Here is a 20697-nt window from a genome sequence, read left to right as displayed (position 1 = left end):
ATAATATAAAGTCGGAGCCACCATCCCAAACGGAAAAGGAGTTGTACTAAGGTCTGGACCGGGTGGTTATCCCCCAATGTTTGTGCTACGATTTTAGAGGCATCAACATTTTTTGCACTAGAAGGAGGGCATGACTGTGAATGGCGAGAAAATCCAAATCCATATGCTAACAGTAAAACTCCCTCACCATCTCCTCCAACTTCTCCTCCACATTCTAAATCTCATATTTCTAAGCGAGAATTTGAAAAGAAAAATAAAACACCCACTGCTGAAACCCTAAACACACCAGAAAATTATTCTCTTGAACCACCTGAGGTATAGTCTTTGATTCATAAAACCCAAGGGTTTTCGATATCCCAAGAACAGTCTAAGTTATGCCAAGGTAGTGTGACTTCACAATATATCCCATTGCAGCTACTTACTAGAATGCAGAATGAAAAACTTGTTAGTCCACCAGTTGAATTCCTTCTGCCAAGTCAAAAAAGGGCTTGGAAGACACCTTCTAAAACTAACCGTGATACTTTGTCCTCACCGTCATCCATTCCATCTATACCACTGCAAAGTCGTCGATCTGTTTCTCAACTTCAGACCATAGATCAAAAGGGTACAGGAACTTCAACATCTATTACCCAATCACCTTCAACTGCCTCATCACCCTCTGCTACTGTTATCTCAACGATGGCACATAATCAACCTCAACCAAGCCCATGGATCAATATAGGACTAGTTAGAATGCCTACACCTTTGAGCCAACTGCCAACTCATCTTGAAAAATGGTTAATGTTATCACCCCAAGAAACTCTCCTAGGTTGTACCTCAAAGATGCTCAAGAACATTACAAACTAAACAAAATGTTGGAAAATTGGTGGATGAATGAAATAAATGCTGCATATTCAAGCCAAATAACCACTTTTACTATGCTTAACCCTAGACATGGGTGAACACCCTCAGGCTACAAGGGTTTTAACCACCAATTACTCATAGTTTAGGGAAAATGTGATGATAAAGAAGACTAATCACACCAGTAGATGCACGGGACGTTGTGATGGCCAGCTACAACCAGTAAGGAGGTCTGCAAATCTATTACCTAATGCATAGATAGGATGACAACTCTCTAACATTAAAATAATAGAAACCTACATATAAATTCAATGATACATGCTAAATTCAAACACAGAGGTGGGATGACAGCCCCTCTAATGCTAAACATTAACAACACATGAATAAAAACATGACAGGCACAGCCTGGAACATAGAAGAAGTGAAAAATAAGAAATTGACAACAAAAGAAGCTTGTATTAGTTGGAAATGAAGACTAGAAGCTGCACGTCTCACAGTAGTTACAGTCTCCAGAAGTTGAAGCTTACAACAGAATAACACACATCAACCTAATTACAACTTTCTTCTGAGTATATATAGAATTTGTTTACAAAATTGCTCTGCTAGGCTATGCGTGGAGGTGTCTTAATTGACCACCAATCGCATTTAAAATTAGATATGGGTTCTGATACTATCGACTGATTGTTTTTAATGAACAAAATGGATCTTTCTATACTTTGATGTACTCCTTGAACAGGTGGAATGTTTCATGAATAAATGTCCATAACTGTTGAATGAATTCAACTGCTCAAGGCAGTACTTTCACGTCCTTAACCGTGCTGCTCTTTAACTGTGGTAGCTGAGGAATTCATGCACTGAAAACTGGATCATCTCCTGCTTCTTCACGCTAATGAAACAGGTCGAAAACACTGAAAATGCATTGAGAATGGATGAGAGCCGAGAACAAACGCTAGTCGTTGGATGGCTTAGATGGATGGACGAGATCTGATGGAAGAAGGCGATGCGAAGACACAGAGGCGAGATAGATTATGGGTTGTTGGATCAGGTCAATAAATGATGGAGATTCGATTTGAGAGGCTATCGGGAGCGAATAGTATTGGTTGAATGAGGGCCATTGGATCGCGGCCAGTAGATACAATGACTGACAGGAGCGGAAGGTGCACGACAAATAACGGGAGGGGAGCCGTACCAAAAGGGCGGCAAGCGGTTTCCCCACACCACTTTACCTGAAAGGTGGTTTCCGTATGCAGCGATGCGATGCAATCGGGGAAGGACACGTGGCCGGCTGTAAACTGCTTCCCCACGGGTTATATGACGTGTAGGTTCGCGGAGCGGGGGAAGAGTCAATCGTTGGATTTCCACGGTGGAGGATTGGATGGACAAGATTTAATGCACAAGTGTGTTGGCTGATGTGATAGGTACGAGCCCCCCAGGCTATGTATTTTTATTATGTCCGCGCGTTATAAAGGGTTGGGGCCTTAGCACCGGGGTTTAAACAAAAAATGAATTAACACGGGGTTTTATAGGTTTAGGTGGAGTTTTGAAACAAAGGCATGGATAAAGGGGTTTATAAAGGTTAAAATGGGTTAAAACAAAATATGACCTTGGAGCCAAAGGAAATAGAATTATAACGTGGTTTATAAGGATAATAGAGGAAAGTAAAGATAATGGGGTTAAGAGAAAGTAGGGAAAACAATAAGGAAGGAGGAAAGATCAAATAAACTTCCATGAGCCTCTTAAGCATGAAACAACACTGCCACAGTAGTAATTTGGTTCTCCAAATGCATAAATTCATAGCAGAGCTAACACTGCCTCCTTCTGGGGATGAGATCCTCCCTGTGAGGTCTCAAGAACCTACAGATCAATGCCTTTCCAGCTAAAAACCAATTAGCCAAAATTTCTGGTGTTCCATTGGGCATGGAGTCTATTTTGCATGCACAAAATTGATAGAAACAAAATATCTACAGCCTTTAAGGCCAAAAGACCTTAAACAACATAAAATTTCAAAAACCACCCATTAACTGGGCCATCAAAAACTGTCTCTCCTCCCATACTTCTCAGTATGAAGGTGTTGTTCCCTTGAAACTGTGAAATGATGAAAGGCCCTATCTAGAAAGCATCAAATTTCCCATGATTTCCTTTCTTTTCCTTCAGTGCATCCCATTTCAAAACCAAGTCTCCAATCTGAAAAATTATTTGGTTTTGCATTCTTGTCAAAGGCTTCCTTGATCTTTCTCTGATGTGCTGCAGCTTTTTCAACCAACTCTTCTCTAATCTGATGTATTTCTACTAGATCAGTGATTTTCTTTGCCTTGTCTTCTTCTTCATCCTGCTCTTCTTGAAGGAATTTTACCACAAGGAGAGTTAGCTGAATTGGAAATATAGCTTCAGTGTCATGTACCAACTTGAAAGGAGAATTTCCTGTGGATTTCTTAATGGTCACTCTGTCAGCCCACAATGCATACTTGAGCTTTGAATCCCAATTCTTTTTATTGTCCTCTAAAAGCTTTTTAATTATCTTGATCAGACTTTTATTTGAGGATTCTGCAAGACCATTCCCTTGAGGATAATAAGAGGTTGAATGAACAAGTTTAATACCCATTGAATCACACATTTCCACCAATTCTTTTGCCCTGAAAGATGTTTCATTATCTGTGATTAGCTTATGTGGACAACCAAATCTACTAAAGATATTCTCTGTCAAAAATTTCATGACCACATTATGATCTACCTTCCTGGTAGGGACTGCTTCAATCCACTTTGTGAAATAATCACTGGCTACTAATATCCACCTATGCTTGCCACTAGAATGTGGATTGATTTCTCCAATAAGATCCAAGCCCCACTACTGAAAAGGTCTTTTTGCAGTTATTGGTTTTAGGGGCACGGATTTCAACTGTTGTTTTCTTTCAAATCTTTGGCACCTGTCAAAGGTTTTAACAAAAACAAACACATTAGAAAATAAAGTGCGCAAATAGTACCCAGCTTAGAAATTTCAGCAGCCAATGACTCTATCATCTTAGTCATTTTGTCTAATTTAGGCTCTGAAGATGAACTAGAGGAGGTAGAAGCCTGACCTCTTTGCCTCCTTGTATCAGCTTGACTCTTTAGCTTTTCTACAACCATAATATTAGATTCCACCTCTAGTACTGCATCCTGCATATGAGCTAAAGTGGCACATCTCCTTTCTCTCAATAACAGGTAGAAATCAGAGTGAAAAGCATTGGCATAAGTGAGTTTGGCAAAGGTAGGAGTAGGCTTTACCTCAGCTAGTATCTTAGTATACATTCGATTGAATCTTTTATTGAAATCAAGGAAAGATTCACCAATTTCCCTCTTCAGAATACCAAAATCAGTATGCTAATACAAAAAGTCCTTCTTATCTCCCCACTGCTTCAAAAATGCAACATCTAATGCTTCAATATCTATTATTGATCTCTGGGGTAATTCTCTGAACCACTTCCTAGCCTCTCCATCAAGGCTCTGACAAAAACTCTCATCCACACATCATTTTCACTTATATCAAAATTATCAGCATAATTGTAAAAAGCTTCAAGGTGTTCTTCTGCTGTTACTCCCTCTATACCAGTGAATTTAGGCATATATTTTTGATATTCTCCCACAGGCATAGGATTTAAAGGCACAGGAAATACCAATGGTCCATATTTTCCAGCAACAATTCTTTCTATCCTCGTAGGTGCTTGTTGTCTTGCCATGATTGGGATATGTGGAAGAATAACAGGTTGAATGGTAGGGAGTAATGTGATGGGTGGCAGAGATAAAGGGATGTTTTGGACCAAATGGAAAGCTTTCTTTGGACTGAAATTCAAAGGGGAACTAACTGAACATGGGGTTGAACTAATCTCTGAAGGAATTTCTTTATTAACAATGTTGTGCTCTAAATCCTCAAACTATAAATCTTTAGCAATAACTTTATCTTTTAGAGATGAATAAGAATTCTTAGGCTTACGTGATCCTGATGCACCTTTTTGTGAAGCTTTCTTCGATTTAATAGTCTTCTCAAGTTCAGGCAATGGTTCAGCTGGAGATTTCTGAGGATTTCTTCGAGTATGTCTCACAAACTGAGCCAAAACTTCAATGTGGAGTCACCAAATGATGGTCTTCCTCCAATGGAGTCACCAGACAGAAGATGACAACCAGAAACAATGTTCAAACCTTATCTTTCATCAAAGATTGAAGCTATATTGTTCTCCCAGGGAAGTTGAGCTTCAATTCTCCTCTCCCTCGCAACGATGCCAATTAATGTTATCACCCCAAGAAAATATCCTAGGTTGTATCTCAGAGATGCTTGGGAACATTACAAACTCAACAAAATGTTGGAAAATTGGTGGATGAATGAAATAAATGAGGCATATTCAAGCCAGATAACCACTCCTACTATGCTTAACCCTAGACATGGGTGAACAACCCCAGACTACAAGGCTTTTAACCACCAATTACTCATAGTTTAGGGAAAATGTGATGATAGCGAAGAATAATCACACCAGCAGATGCACAAGACCCTATGATGGCTAGCTGCAACCAGTAAGGAGGTCTGCAAATCTATTACCTAATGCACAAACAGGATGACAACTCTATGGCATTAAAATAACAGAAACCTGCATATAAATTCAATGATACATACTAAATTCAAACACAGAGGTGGGATGACAGCCCCTCTAATGCTGAACATTAACAACACACGAATAAAAACATGACAGGCATAGCCTGGAACATAGAAGAAGTGAAAAATGAGCAATTGAAAGCAAAAGAAGCTTGTATTAGTTGGAAATGAAGACCAGAAGCTGCAGGTCTCACAGTAGTTACAGTCTCCAGAAGTTGAAGCTTACATTAGAATAACACTCATTAACCTCATTACAACTTTCTTCTCAGAATATATAGAATTTGTTTACAAAATTTCTCTGCTAGGCTATGTATGGAGGTGTCTTAATTGACCAATAACCGCATTTACAATTAGATATTGGTTTTGATACAGTCTACTGATTGTTTTTAATGAACAAAATGGCTCTTTCTGTACTTTGATGTACTCCTTGAACAGGTGGAATGTTTCATGAATAAATATCCATAACTGCTAAATGAATTCAACTGCTCGAGGCAATACTTTCTCGTCCTTGACCGTGCTTCTCTTTAACTGTGGTAGCTGAGGAATTCATGCACTGAAAACTGGATCATCTCTTGCTTCTTCGCGCGCATGAAACAGGCCGAAAACACTGAAAATGAATTGAGAATGGACGAGAGCCGAGGACGAACACCAGCCATTGGATGGCTTAGATGGATGGCCGAGATCTGATGGCGGAAGGCGATGCGAAGACACAGAGGCGAGATAGATTATGGGCTGTTGGATCATGTGAACAAATGATGGAGATTCGATCTGAGAGGCTATCGGGAGCGAAGAGGATCGGTTGAATGAGGGCCATTGGATCGCGGGCGGTAGATACAACGACTGACAGGAGCGGAAGGCGCACGACAAATGACGGGTGGGGAGTCGTACCGAAAGGGTGGAAAGCGGTTTCCCCACACCACTTCACGTGAAAGGTGGTTTCTGTATGCAGCGATGCGACACAATCGGGGAGGGACATGTGGCCGGCTGTAAACCGCTTCCCCATGGGTTATATGACGTGTAGGTTCGCGGAGCGGGGGAAGCGTCAATCGTTGGATTTCCACGGCGAAGGATTGGATGGACAAGATTTAATGCACAAGTCGGTTGGCTGTTGTGACAGTTATGGCCCCCCAAGCGATGTATTTTTATTATGTCCACGCATTATAAAGGGTTGGGGCCTTAGCACCGGGGTTTAAACAAAAAATGAACTAATACAGGGTTTTATAGGTTTAGGCGATGTTTTGAAACAAAGATAGGGATAAAGGGGTTTATAAAGGTTAAAAAGGGTTAAAACAAAATATGACCCAAGAGCCAAAGGAAATATAATTATAACAGGGTTTATAAGGATAATAGAGGAAAGTGGAGATAACAAGGTTAAGGGAAAGTAGGGAAAACAATACGGAAGGAGGAAGATCAAATAAACTGCCACGAGCCTCTTAAGCATGAAACACATTGCCACAATAGTAATTTGGTTCTCCAAATGCATAAGTTCATAGTAGAGCTAACAATTACCAAAATTTAATCCTGACTTTGGCCTATTGGTGAAAGAACATATAAACAATTTCATGTTATCAATCAACTTGAATGGAGTAACAGAAGAAGATGTTGTTGTTAGACTATTTCCATACACTCTACAAGGAGCAGCAGGATCGTGGTACTTTTCGTTACCACCAGGGTCCATCAATAGCTGGCATGCTTTTCAAGAACAATTTCTAACTAAGTTTGGAGACAATAGGTCTACTGCCACTTTGATTAATGATCTGTCCAATCTGAATTCCGAATCAAAGCAACCCATCAAAGACTTCAACTCATGCTTTAATAAACTGTTGAATAAAATTCTTGCAACATCCAGGCCTAGTGAGGACGTCTGAAATGAATGGTATATCTCTTCCTTGCCTTCAAACATAGCCATATTTGTTGATAGGGATGCTAAACTAATATTAGCGAAAAATATGAAGGAAGCAATCGCTGTTGAAAAACGTATACTTGCTTTGGAAAAGAGAAACACTCTCGAGGAAAGGAAATCCAAGAAAGTTACCATTAGAGCTAATTCAAAGAAGAAAGGAATCAAGGGTCCATATGACATGGAAGGTTTACAAAAGGTTCTTAAAACTATGTCTAATGAAATGGTGGAAATTAAAAAGCAGGTGGTTGAAACTTCTATGAAAAAACCATTTAGGAACTTTAAAAGGAATCAGTCCGCTGATCTTAAACCACCTAATGCTATATCTAATGCCGAATCTGATCTTGATGATGACAAAGATGAAGATATAGTTTTATCAACTGAAGAAACTGAAGAATATGAAATAGTTCAATGTCATGGAATGTGCGACTTTATCTTACCTAATTCGGATAATGAAAGTGAACAGGAAGCTCTCCCAGTAAATACCAGAAGTAAAAGTATAGCTGAGCCTAATCAAGCAAATTATAAGAAGAAAAACTCAAGTCCTGTTACTAAAGACAAAGCTCCCACAAAGAAAACTCCAGTTGCACCTACCCACAATCAACCATCAACCTCCAATCCTCCCTCATCAACTAAAACACTAGTATTTTTAGACTCCATGGATTATATCATTGTGGAAGTAATGAAGAAGACTCGATAAAATATTTTTTTGCATGAAATAGCAAGATCAAACACCAACAAAAGATACGACTTAAAGAATTAAATGCAGTACCATCTTCCCCTCTTCCAACCAGTGTATTATCCAAGGCGGCTAAAGGATCAAGTAAGCCACCATCTGATAAGGTAGATGTTATTGATGTTGTTTTAAGGGGACAGGTCAAATTCTCATACTCCTCCTTTTCTCTTGACTTATGAGATCTATAATAGAAATTTGCATAACTGCTTGAGAGATTCAGGGGCTTCATCAAATATAATGCCAGCCTCAGTTTGTTCCAAATTAAATATTGAGCCCGTGAAGTATACAGTTGACATTGTTCAATTATTTCAAACTAAGGTATAAGTTTTAGGAGAGATAACTTCAATTATTATCAGATTAGCAGCCGATCCCAGGGGGTTGAAAAGAATTGATATATTAATTGTTGACATCCTTGAGTTTTATAGTTTGATCCTTAGCAGAGAATGGTCTGAAAAACTTCACGGTTACATTTCAACTGATTGGTCTTACATGTGGCTTCCCCATAATGGGAAACCAAATCAAATCAGAATAGATTGTAAAAAATATTTGAATCATACGGTAACTCAGTTTGAACAAGAAAATCAACCTGTAGCCTTCAATAATAACATTCTCTAGAATTATTCTTTTGAGTCATTGTTTGGGAATTTTAATGCTCAACAATCTCCTTATCCTATTAATAGTGTCATATCGCAAATTGAAAATTTTTCCCATACTGATACATCAAAGTGTGTTAGTTGTTAGAAAATTATATATTACGGAGCAATGGAACACATAAAATATTGCAGAAATATAAACACAGAAAATGCACAAAACAAGAGAGACACAGATATACGTGGTTCACCCAGTTTGGGCTACGTCAACCCCGAACAGCCAGTCCTTCCTTTCTATTATCCAGCAAAATGAAGAGATACAACCTACAACAAAACCGCTGTAATATCCTCTGTTTTCTCTCACATTCTCACCTCTATGTTTCTCGCTCACCGAATACACATATGTCACAGCCTCAAATACAATGCCCTCATATAAAGAGAGGGGTTGCATTCTAGGGCAAAAAACCCTAAACTAAACATAAGTTCTACCGTCAGATCATCCGCCTAATGAACGGCCCAGATTGACTAGAAATTACTATACTTTTACAAGGCAATTTTATAACTATTTTTAGCTTCGGGGGCGCTGCCCCCGAAACCCCCCGCCAGGGGGGGCTCCATAAAGTCGCTGCCACCCCCCCTGGACCCCCCCACGGCAGCGATTATTTTACGGGTGGCGTTGCCGCCCCATTTTGAACTGGGGTCCAAAATGCCGGTACTATAGAAGATAATCAGGCTCCACACCCAACAATCTCCCACTTGGAGACTGATTGTAGCAACTCCACCGCTGCTCCATTTGCTGGACAATGACACCTCTTTGGACCTGGCTCTTTCTCATCTTCATCGTCATCGTTGAAGACCAATTGAAACTGAGCATATTCTCAGTTTCTCCCTGGTTACAACTTTTGTTAGCATATTTGCAGGGTTCTGGCTAGTGTGTATCTTTTCCAGCTTCAACTCTCCATCTTCCAACACTGATCGTATGAAATGGTACTTGAGTTGTATGTGTTTTGCCCTGGAATGAAATGCTGAGTTCTTTGCAAGATGAATGGCACTTTGACTATCACTGTATAACGTGCCCATATCATGCTCCTTACCCAATTCACCCATAAACCTTTGTAACCAAATCATTTCTTTACTAGCCTCTGTAGCAGCAACATACTCTGCTTCTGTTGTTGAGAGTGCAACAACACTTTGGATTTTTGAAACCCAACTGACAGTTGTTCCTCCGACAGTAAATACATATCCTGTAGTGCTCCTCCTATTATCTCTGTCACCTGCCATATCTGCATCAACATATCCTTGTAGGGATATGTTTGAACCACCAAAGCATAATGCCTGATTTGTGGTACCTCTCAAATATCTGAGAATCCATTTAACTGCCATCCAATGTTCCTTTCCTGGATTGTTCATGTACCTGCTTACAACTCCCACTGCATGTGCAATATCAGGCCTTGTGCAGACCATTGCATACATTAAACTTCCAACTACTGATGCATATGGAACTTTAGACATATAATCCATGTCTTCTTGGGTCTTTGGGCACATTTCTTTGCTAAGTTTGAAATGGCTAGCAAAAGGTGTACTAACTGGTTTTGCATTTTGCATGTTAAATCTTTTCAACACCTTTTGTATGTACTCATTCTGAGACAATGTTAATTTTCTATTTTTCCTGTCTCTAGTTATTCTCATACCAAGGATTTGTTTTGCAGCACCCAAATCCTTCACTGCAAATGAATTTGATAATTTTCTTTTGAGCACATTTATTTCCTGCATGTTAGATCCTGCAACAAGCATGTCATCTACATACAATAACAATATAATATAGCTGCCATCATTTTTCTTTTTCAGATAAACACAATGATCAGAGTGACATCTAGTATAACCTTGTTCGGACATAAACTTGTCAAATTTTAGATACCACTGCCTTGGAGCCTGTTTTAAACCATACAAGCTCTTCTTCAACCTTCACACAAGTTTCTCCTTCCCTTTCACCTCATATCCTTGTGGCTGCTGCATATATATCTCTTCCTCCAAATCCCCATGGAGAAAGGCTGTCTTTACATCTAACTGCTCAAGATGCAAATCTTCAGCTGCTACAAGACTTAAAATAGTTCTGATTGAAGTCATTTTAACAACAGGAGAAAATATTTCATCAAAATCAATACCTTTCTTCTGTGCAAACCCCTTCACCACAAGTCTAGCTTTATACCTTTGCTTTCCTCCATCTTCTTCCTTCAGCCTGTAAACCCATTTATTCTTCAATGTAGTTTTTCCTGCAGGCAACCTGACTAAATCCCAAGTCTGGTTATGCATTAAGGAGTCCATCTCTTCTTCCATGGCTACTTCCCACTTCTTCTTGTTTTCAACCTGCATTGCTTCTTCATAACATTCAGGTTCACCGGAATCAGTCAACAATAAGTAATATAATGAAGGAGAGTATCCTTCAGGAGGTCTACCTATCCTGGTAGATCTTCTAACACAACTTTCAGGTGTTTGGGGTGCCTGTTCCTGTTGTGGTGGTTGCTGTTGTTGTGGTTGTTGATTATTATTATTTTCAGGCACCTTTACTTTTTCAGTGATTTCATCAAGGACTGTGTATTCCTTGTTTTCCTTTTCCTGTTTCTTTTCCTGCAACTGATTCTTATACAAGACCTTTTCATTGAATATTACATCTCTGCTCCTAATGATTTTGTGATTTTCGTAATCATATAAGCGATAACCAAAATCATTAACACCATATCCAATAAAGGTACATTTCTTTGACTTTGCCTCAAGCTTTGTTCTATTTTCTTTATCAATATGGACAAAGGCCTCACAACCAAAAGGCTTTAAAATAGAGTAGTTTACCTTTTTACCTGTCCATGCTTCCTTTGGAACACCACCATCCAAGGAACTTGAAGGCCCTCTGTTTATTAGATAAACAGCAGTATCTACAGCATCTGCCCAAAACTGTAAAGGCAATCCTGCATGCAATCTCATGCACCTTGCACGCTCCATGATTGTTCTGTTCATCCTTTCTGACACACCATTTTCTTGTGGTGTTCTTGGAACTGTCTTCTCTCTACGAATTCCATGCTCTGAACAGTACCTATCAAACTCTTTGCTGCAATATTCACCTCCATTGTCTGATCTAAGACACTTCAATTTCTTTTCTGTCTCAATCTCAACCAAAGCTTTCCATTTCTTGAAAGTATCAAATACATCAGATTTATTCTTAATACAATAAATCCAAGTTTTTCTAGTTGCATCATCAATAAAAGTAACATAATAACGAGAGACACCAAGAGATGATACCTGAGCAGGTCCCCATACGTCTGTATGCACAAGCTCTAATTTTTCGTTCTTCTTTTCTTTCCCAACTCTGAGAAATTTGACTCTCTTTTGTTTTCCATAAATGTAGTTCTCACAGAAGTCCAAATCAACATTCTTCAAACCCGGCAACAAATTCCTTGAGTGAAGAATCTTCATCCCCTTTTCACTCATGTGTCCGAGCCTATGATGCCATAATGCTGCATCTGCTCCTTTGGAAGTCAAAGCATTAACAATGTTAGAAATACCATTGCATAAATACAATGTACCAACCTTTTCACCTTTTGCTATTACCAGGGCTCCTTTTGTGACCTTCCAAGCTTTATTTGTGAAAGTTGTCACACAACCTTCACTGCCTAACTGCCCTGTTGAAATCAGATTTTTCTTTAGATCTGGAACATGCCTTACCTCCTTTAGTAGCCATTGGTTTCCATTCTGCTGTTTTACAAGAACCTTACCCATTCCAACAATTTTACAGGGTTTGTCTTCACCTAGACGAACTTGTCCAAAATCTCCTTGAACATAGTCATAAAAGTATTTCTTTTCAGGTGTGGCATGGAATGAGGCCCCTGAATCTACCACCCAGGAATCAGTAATATTTTCGAAAGAAAGAATCAAAGCATCTTGTAACACCTCACCTGTCACATTTACTTCATGATTGTTTTCTTGTTGTGCATCTCCTTCTTTTCCCTTCCGAGATCTACAGTCTTTCTTTAGGTGTCCTTTCTTTCCACATTTCCAGCACACTATCCCCGATCTGGACTTGGATCTGCCTTTCCTTGATTTACTGTGATATCCTGAGCTCTTTCCTCTTTCCATTTTTCTTCCTCTAGAGTCTGCACTCAAATCATTTCTCGATGTCTCACCGGAGCTTTTCCGTCGCATTTCCTCGCTAAGGATAGCACCGACAACATCATCAAACTTTAAAGTACTAGATCCAGAAATGGAGTTACTAATGGCCATTACCAAACCATTCCAACTTTCTGGTAATGAGCACAAGAATAACAGAGCTCTAACTTCATCATCAAAGTTTACCCCTACAGAGCTTAACTGGCTTGTAACTGTATTAAAATCATTTAAATGGTTTGCAACATATCCACCTTCTGACATATTCATATTAAATAACCGTTTCATAAGAAATACCTTGTTTGAGGCCGATGGTTTTTCATATAGTTTCGACAACGTCTGCATCAAACCCTCTGTCGTGGTTTCCTTCGAAATTTTGAAGGCGACTGACGCAGCAAGACACAACCGTATTGTTCCGAGTGCCTTTCTATCGAGAAGATTCCATTCTTCGTCTTTCATACCCGTCAGCATCTTTGTTTTTCCGCCCAATGGTAGGTATATATCTTTCTGATACAAATAATCTTCCATCTGCATCTTCCACAGCGAGAAGTTTTGGCCGTTAAATTTCTCGACCCTAAACTTACCATCTTCCGCCATTGCTCCCACTCGAACCAGGAACCCTTCTTTCCTGCGAGTTTATCAGCCAAATAGACCTTCGGCTCTGATACCAGTTGTTAGAAAATTATATATTACGGAGCAATGGAACACATAAAATATTGCAGAAATATAAACACAGAAAACGCACAAAACAAGAGAGACACAGATATACGTGGTTCACCCAGTTTGGGCTACGTCAACCCCGAACAGCCAGTCCCTCCTTTCTATTATCCAGCAAAATGAAGAGATACAACCTACAGCAAAACCGCTGTAATATCCTCTGTTTTCTCTCACATTCTCACCTCTATGTTTCTCGCTCACCGAATACACATATGTCACAGCCTCAAATACAATGCCCTCATATAAAGAGAGGGGTTTCCTTCTAGGGCAAAAAACCCTAAACTAAACATAAGTTCTACCGTCAGATCATCTGCCTAATGAACGGCCTAGATTGACTAGAAATTACTATACTTTTACAAGGCAATTTTACAGCTGTTGTTAGCTTCGGGGGCGCTGCCCCCGAAACCCCCCGGCAGGGGGGGGCGCCATAAAGTCGCTGTCGCCCCCCCTGGACCCCCCCACGGCAGCGATTATTTTACGGGCGTCGTTGCCGCCCCATTTTGAACTGGAGTCCAAAATGCCGGTACTATAGAAGATAATCAGGCTCCACACCCAACATTAGTGTTGTTGATGAACTTGTAAATAAGCTTGTAAATAAGCCTTTGTTTTTTTCTTTGTATTTTGACGGATCAAAATCCAATGATGGTGCAGAAGCAGGATGTATTTTAGTTAGTCCAGAAGGAGAAAAAACGATGGTATCATGTAGATCAAAATTTGAGTGTACCAATAAGACTATGGAATATGAGGCATTGATTCAAGGGATTTATAAAGAAATAGGCCTAAATATTAAATATCTGAAAGTATTTGGTGATTCCGAAATTTTCATTAAACAAGTAAGAAATACTATCCATTGTCTCTTGGGTCATCTCAAAGATTATGAATCACTTGTTCAAGATCTCATAACTCATTTTCTGGCATTTGAAATTTCTCCTATTCGTATATCACAGAACACAACAACTGATCTTTTGGCTAATGCCGCTTAGAAACTCCTTCCATCTAAGGATTGTAGTTCAAATAGATTTTCAATCGAATTAATTTTTCGACCATCTCTCCCTGATAATATCACCAATTTCCATGTATTTAATCATGACGAAGACATCTTGAATTTATTGACTTCTGAAACATCTTATGACGATCAAATTATTGATGAAAGGGATCATAATCTTCAATTAAAACAAATACTTAATGAAAATCCTATTCCTAAATCTGTGGTCAAGCTCGAAGAACTTTATGATATTAAGGATAGATTTAAAAAGGTAATAATTAAAAAATTCAAGTTTCTACTTTAAGGTTTGAATTAGTAAATCTTGGCACTGAAGCCAAACCCCAGAAGCCCTGATCACTTACGACTTATAATTAATTGTTTATTGTATTGTTGATCATTTTGTGGTTGGCCAAATTTATGGCGCGGTACGGGAGCTTATGTCATGAAGATAACTGTCCTCCTCCTCAGGCTTGCTTCTCCCGCCTCTCCACTATCCCGTAGAAACAGTAACTCTGACCATTCTATTGTTGCTCTGCTATTCTGCTACTCCGTCGAGGTCATAGATCCTAGTCTCTAGTTGTTGTTTCACGAGGGTTTCATTTTTCTAGCTCTGGTTTGATTTCCCATGAGGGTTTCTACTTGTGCACGTTGGTGATGTTTTCAGTTTTGAACATGGTTTTGAAGTTCTAGGTCTGGAACCCCGGGTCTCAGTCTCTGGTCTCTGAATGTTTGGATCCCGTTATGATTTTGGTTGTGGGTCTTTGTTATACGCTGACTTCGATTATGTTGTTGATTTCAAAGTGTTTTCTTCGTTATTTGACTGCTTGCTTGGCATTTTGTTGCAGGTCATGGTTGTGGGGTGGCTTGGCTCTCGGCTCTCATCCGACATTCAACCAGAGGTGAGTTCTCCTTCTATGCCTTGCGCTTCTACCTTGTTTTCTTCTGTCACTGACTGTTCTTGCTCCTTGTGAGCAGTGGGCACTCTGCAACCGTGACCTTGGTCCGCGGCCTCCTTCCTTGTTCACATGGGCTCGACTCCTTCAGTAAGTCTTTCCTTAAAACCTTGCCTCTGCTTTCAGTTCTTGTGCTTATGGCTCTGCTCGCTGGCTCTAATGGCCTGTTTTTGGCCATGATGGTATACGGATGAACTCTCCATTTGCTGGTCTCGTTCCCTCGCACCTACGCTTGTATTGTGTTATGAAACCAGTTCAATAAAAGATAGAAAAGATAGATCAACGCCTTAGAATTCAGCCTCTTCGAGGGGAAACCTCCTTTACATTACATAAATGAACAATTCTTGGATGATACAAATGACAAAACCTCCTTTCTATATATAGGAGTCTAAGGAGTCACAATATAATCCAGCCGACCTAACAATAATAATATAAAGCCACAAAAATAACAATAGAGGGATTCTATGGGGCACATAAATAACAATATGGGGGTAATAGGGGCACAACAATATAAATACGGGGTATAACTACAATAGTAATGGGGTAATCACTAGTATTATAGGGACCCAACATGCCCCTCTCCTTCAAAAAAGTGTTGTCCTCAACGCTTGAGCAGTTATGGATACTTCTGCATAAAATTCTCATCCTCCCATGTGGAATCTTCAGCGGATAAGTTCTTCCACTTGATAAGATACTCTGAAATTGATCGATTTCATAGCTGTCGAGTTCTTGTTTCTGTGATTGCTTCCGGTTCCAATATAATTTTTCCTTCCTCGTCAAGTTCTGGCAATATTGTTTGAATTGGGAGCTTGTCACCTATAACCTTCTTTAAACATGAAACATGGAAAACTGGGTGCAATCGAGAAGCTGCAGGAAGCTCCAATTTGTATGCCATAGTACCAATCTTTTCCAACACCTTGTATGGACCATAATACTTTGGTGATAATTTATTATCCTTCTTAGCTTGCTTTAGGGACATTTGCTTATATGGTTGTAGCCGTAGGAATACCCAATCACCTACATCAAAACTTCTTTCACTGCGATGTTGATCTGCCTGTTGTTTCATTCTATTTTGTGCCAACACGAGGTTATCCTTTAAGAGTTGGAGGACTTGTTGTTGATGTTCGATGTGATGTTCCACTGACTGAACCTTAGAATTTTCTCTTAAATATGATGTGATGGTTGATACCCATAAAGTGCCATAAATGGGGTCATTTTTTTTGCTGTATGGAAGGAAGTGTTATACCACCATTCAGCTAGAGGCAACCATTTGACCCATTGTGTCTGTTTATCAGATACAAAGCAACGAAGATATCCTTCCAAACATTTGTTTACTATCTCAGTTTGCCCATCAGATTGAGGATGATAAGATGAGCTATGAGCTAACTGAGTACCAAGACAAGAAAATAATTCTGTCCAAAAATTTCCAGTGAAAATGGGATCTCTGTCACTTACAATAATCTTTGGGTTTCCATGTAGCTTTTGAACTGTTTCCATAAATGCAGTAGAAACTGTACTGGCTTTAAATGGATGTGATAATGCACAAAAGTGTGCATACTTGGTAAGTCTGTCAACTACCACCATGATGACACTCTTTCCCTCAGACTTCGGTAAACCTGTGAAATCCATTGAAACCTCCTCCCAACGTTGGCTTGGAATGGATAAAGGTTGTAATATACATGGTGTCTTAATTGTTTCAACTTTATTTTGCTGGCAAACCAAACATTCCGCCACAAACTTTTGAATATCTGATTTAAGGCCATCCCAAAAAAATTCCTTCTTAACCCTGTGGTAAGTTTTTAAAAATCATGAGTGCCCTCCTAAGGGAGAAGTGTGCAATTCCATAAGAATCTTTTGTTTTAGCTGGGAATTCTTACAGAGGTATAAGCGATCTTTGTACCATAACGAATCATTTTTCCAGCTAAATGTATCAGAAGTACTGGAATCTTGTTGTAGCTTTTGAATAAGTGCCCACACTTCTTCGTCATTCTTCCATTCCTCCCTTTGCTTCGTTTATCCAATCTGGTTGGATAATAGAAATGGCACACAACAATGCTTCCACATCCTCATCCTTTCTTGAGAGTGCATCTGCCACCACATTTTGCTTCCCTTTTTTGTAGATGATTTCAAAGTCATAACCCAACATCTTTGTGACCCACTTTTGTTGCTCTTCAGAGGATAATCTTTGTTCTAAAAAGTATTTAAGGCTATCATGATCTGTTTTTACCTTGAAGTGTCTTCCCATTAGGTAGGGTCGCCATTTCTTAAGTGCATGGAGTATTGCCAACATTTCCTTCTCATAAATAGCTTTGTTTAAAAACTTTCCCTTGATTGGACGACTTTCAAAAGCAATGGGTCTTTCATCTTGCATTAGAACAACACCAATTCCATTTCCTGAAGCATCACATTCCACAATAAAGGTTTTTGTGAAGTCCGGTGTAGCTAAGACCGGTGCTTGGCACATTGCCTCTTTAAGATGTTCAAAGGCCTTTGTTGCTTCTGAAGTCCATGAAAATGAATCTTTCTTCAATAATGTTGTTAGAGGTGCTGCTATTCTCCCATAATTCTTAACAAACTTGCGATAATACCCTGTCAACCCAAGAAATCCTCGCAGATGCTTTATGGATGTGGGGATTTTCCATTCCTTAATGGCTTTAATTTTGCTAGGGTCTACCTTAACTCCTTCATGAGATACAATATGACCCAAATATTCCACCTCCTGGACTCCAAAGAAACATTTGGATCTTTTTGCATATAATTGTTTCTCCTCCAATAGTTGTAGCACCTTGTCAACATGTTCAACATGATCCTTCCAAGACTTGTTGTAGATTAGTATATCATCAAAAAATACTAACACAAATTTTCTAAGGAATGGTTTGAAAATTGAATTCATCAAACCTTGAAATGTTGAAGGTGCATTGGTAAGGCCAAAAGGCATGACCAAAAATTCATAATGACCCTCATGAGTTCTAAATGCTGTTTTCGGAATGTCTTCAATCTTCATTCTGATTTGATGATATCCTGAACGAAGATCCAACTTGGTGAAGTAAATTGATCCATGCAATTCATCCAGTAATTCATCAATAACAGGAATGGGGAACTTATCTTTAATAGTGAGCTTGTTGAGCTCCCTATAATCTGGACACATGCGCCATGATCCATCCTTCTTGTGCACCAATACTACTGGAGCTGAGAAAGAACTTTGACTCGGTTGAATTATACCAGCCTCTAGCATTTCTGCAACCATACGTTCAATTTCACTTTTTTGGACATATGGATATCTGTACGGCCTGATGTTTGGAGGAACACTTCCTGGAATCAGATGAATAGCATGATCATGATCACGCATAGGTGGGAGACCTTTGGGAGTCTCAAATACCTTGGAATGATTGTCCAGGACTTTTTGGAGATCTGGAGAAATAGATGATTCCAATGTGGAAACATCTAGCGAACATAATTGTGCAATTACACCTCTTTGCTCCTTTTTTAGAAGCTTTGTCATGCCATTAGAGCTGATTATCTTTCCTGGTTTCCCTGCAATACCCCTTAATTCAACTTCCTTTCCTTCCACAGAAAATTTCATGAAAAGTTCTTGAAAATTAAAAGCTATTGTACCCAAGGATTGTAGCCATTGGACTCCTAGTACAACATCAGCACCTCCCATTGGAATGGAAAGCATTGGGCTAGTCAATACATATTCTCCCATGGATAGCTTGATATTATGGCACTTTCCAGAACAATTTATTGTTCCTCCATTTGCAATCATCACTTGACACTCTGGTGCTGGATATAGGAAGCAATTCAATTCTTTTGCTACCCTACAATGAATAAAATTGTGGGTGCTTCCTGAATCAATCAACACTATTACCTTTTTCTTCTTGATTTGTCCTTCTATCTTGATGGTTTGAGGAGTGGTAATTCCCGCCAATGCATTACAAGATATGGTCGGATTTATTTGTTCTTCATCTAGGCTTTGTTCCTGGAATATATCCTCTTCTTTTGACCTTTCTTGCTCCTTTTCTTCTTCCTCTTCACAATCTATGTAGAATAATTTCTTCTCAGCACACTTATGACCTTTTGTGTATTTGCTATCACAATTGTAACAAAGCCCTTTTGCTCTTTTTTCTTCCAATTGTTGTGGTGTCAACCTTGTAGGTTGTGGAAGACTATGGGCAACAACACTTCCGTCTTTATAGTTGTGAACGGTATGCTTCCTAGTTGCCATAATTTTGCTTTCCATTTTTCTTGCTAACCTGAATGCCTTCTCTAATGAATCAGGTTCCCAAAGGCGAACATCATGTTGGATATTATCCTTTAAAGACCCTATGAACACATCAATCCTATGCTCCTCTGGAATATCTTTTACCCTTATGTTCAATTTTTGGAACTCCTCAATGTGCTCCATTATTGAACCCTTTTGTTTGAGACTTATCAATTGGCTAAAAAAAGTGTTGCTTTTTGTATCCTCATAATGTGCTATCAATTCTTCCGTAAAAATTGCCCAAGTGATAAATTGTTTACGAGAACAAAGCCATTGATACCATACAAACTGATTTGGTTCCAAATATAAAGTTGCCATACGTACCTTTTGTGTGTTTTGCACATTATTGAGATCGAAGAATTGCTCCATCTGTAATATCCATGTGGCGGGATCCTTGCCATCAAACTACCTCATATCGATTTTTGGAACATGGTGAGTCTTCGATCCAACATTAGAGTCTATGGAATCATGATTAGCATTTCTTTTATTCTCATCATGAGTTTCCTTTACTACCTTTTCACCATTAGTGACCCTTTCTTGTAGCAACTTCTTCAATTCATCCATCTTATCATCCATGCCATCAATTTTAGCGTCCAGGCCATTCACCTTAGCTTCGATGCCATCCATCTTAGCTTCCATGCCCTTTATCGTAGATTCCACACCATTTGCCTTAGATTCCACGCCATTTATCTTAGATTCCACGCCACTTATCTTAGCTTCTGTTAGCTTTTGTGAGCGTGACATTTGTTGCACTTGTTCTTGTAATTTTGATATATCATGTAGCATTTCTTCCTCTTCTTCATGAGTCATGCTAGAGCTTTCAGCTTCCTTACTAGGCGTTTGCATTTTCTTTCCTCGGGGCATCAGTTACCGATAATAATGTTTTACTATGCCCTTTGAATTCCGTTAAACCAAGCTTACACAAAAATAAATAAA

This window comes from Pinus tabuliformis, chromosome 2_1 (assembly GCF_031772625.1).
Source record: "Pinus tabuliformis cultivar Carrire ecotype Pingquan chromosome 2_1, CPIR1, whole genome shotgun sequence".
NCBI lineage: Eukaryota > Viridiplantae > Streptophyta > Pinopsida > Pinales > Pinaceae > Pinus > Pinus tabuliformis.
The sequence above is the reverse complement of the archived record's forward strand: the minus strand, read 5'-3'. Positions refer to the sequence as shown.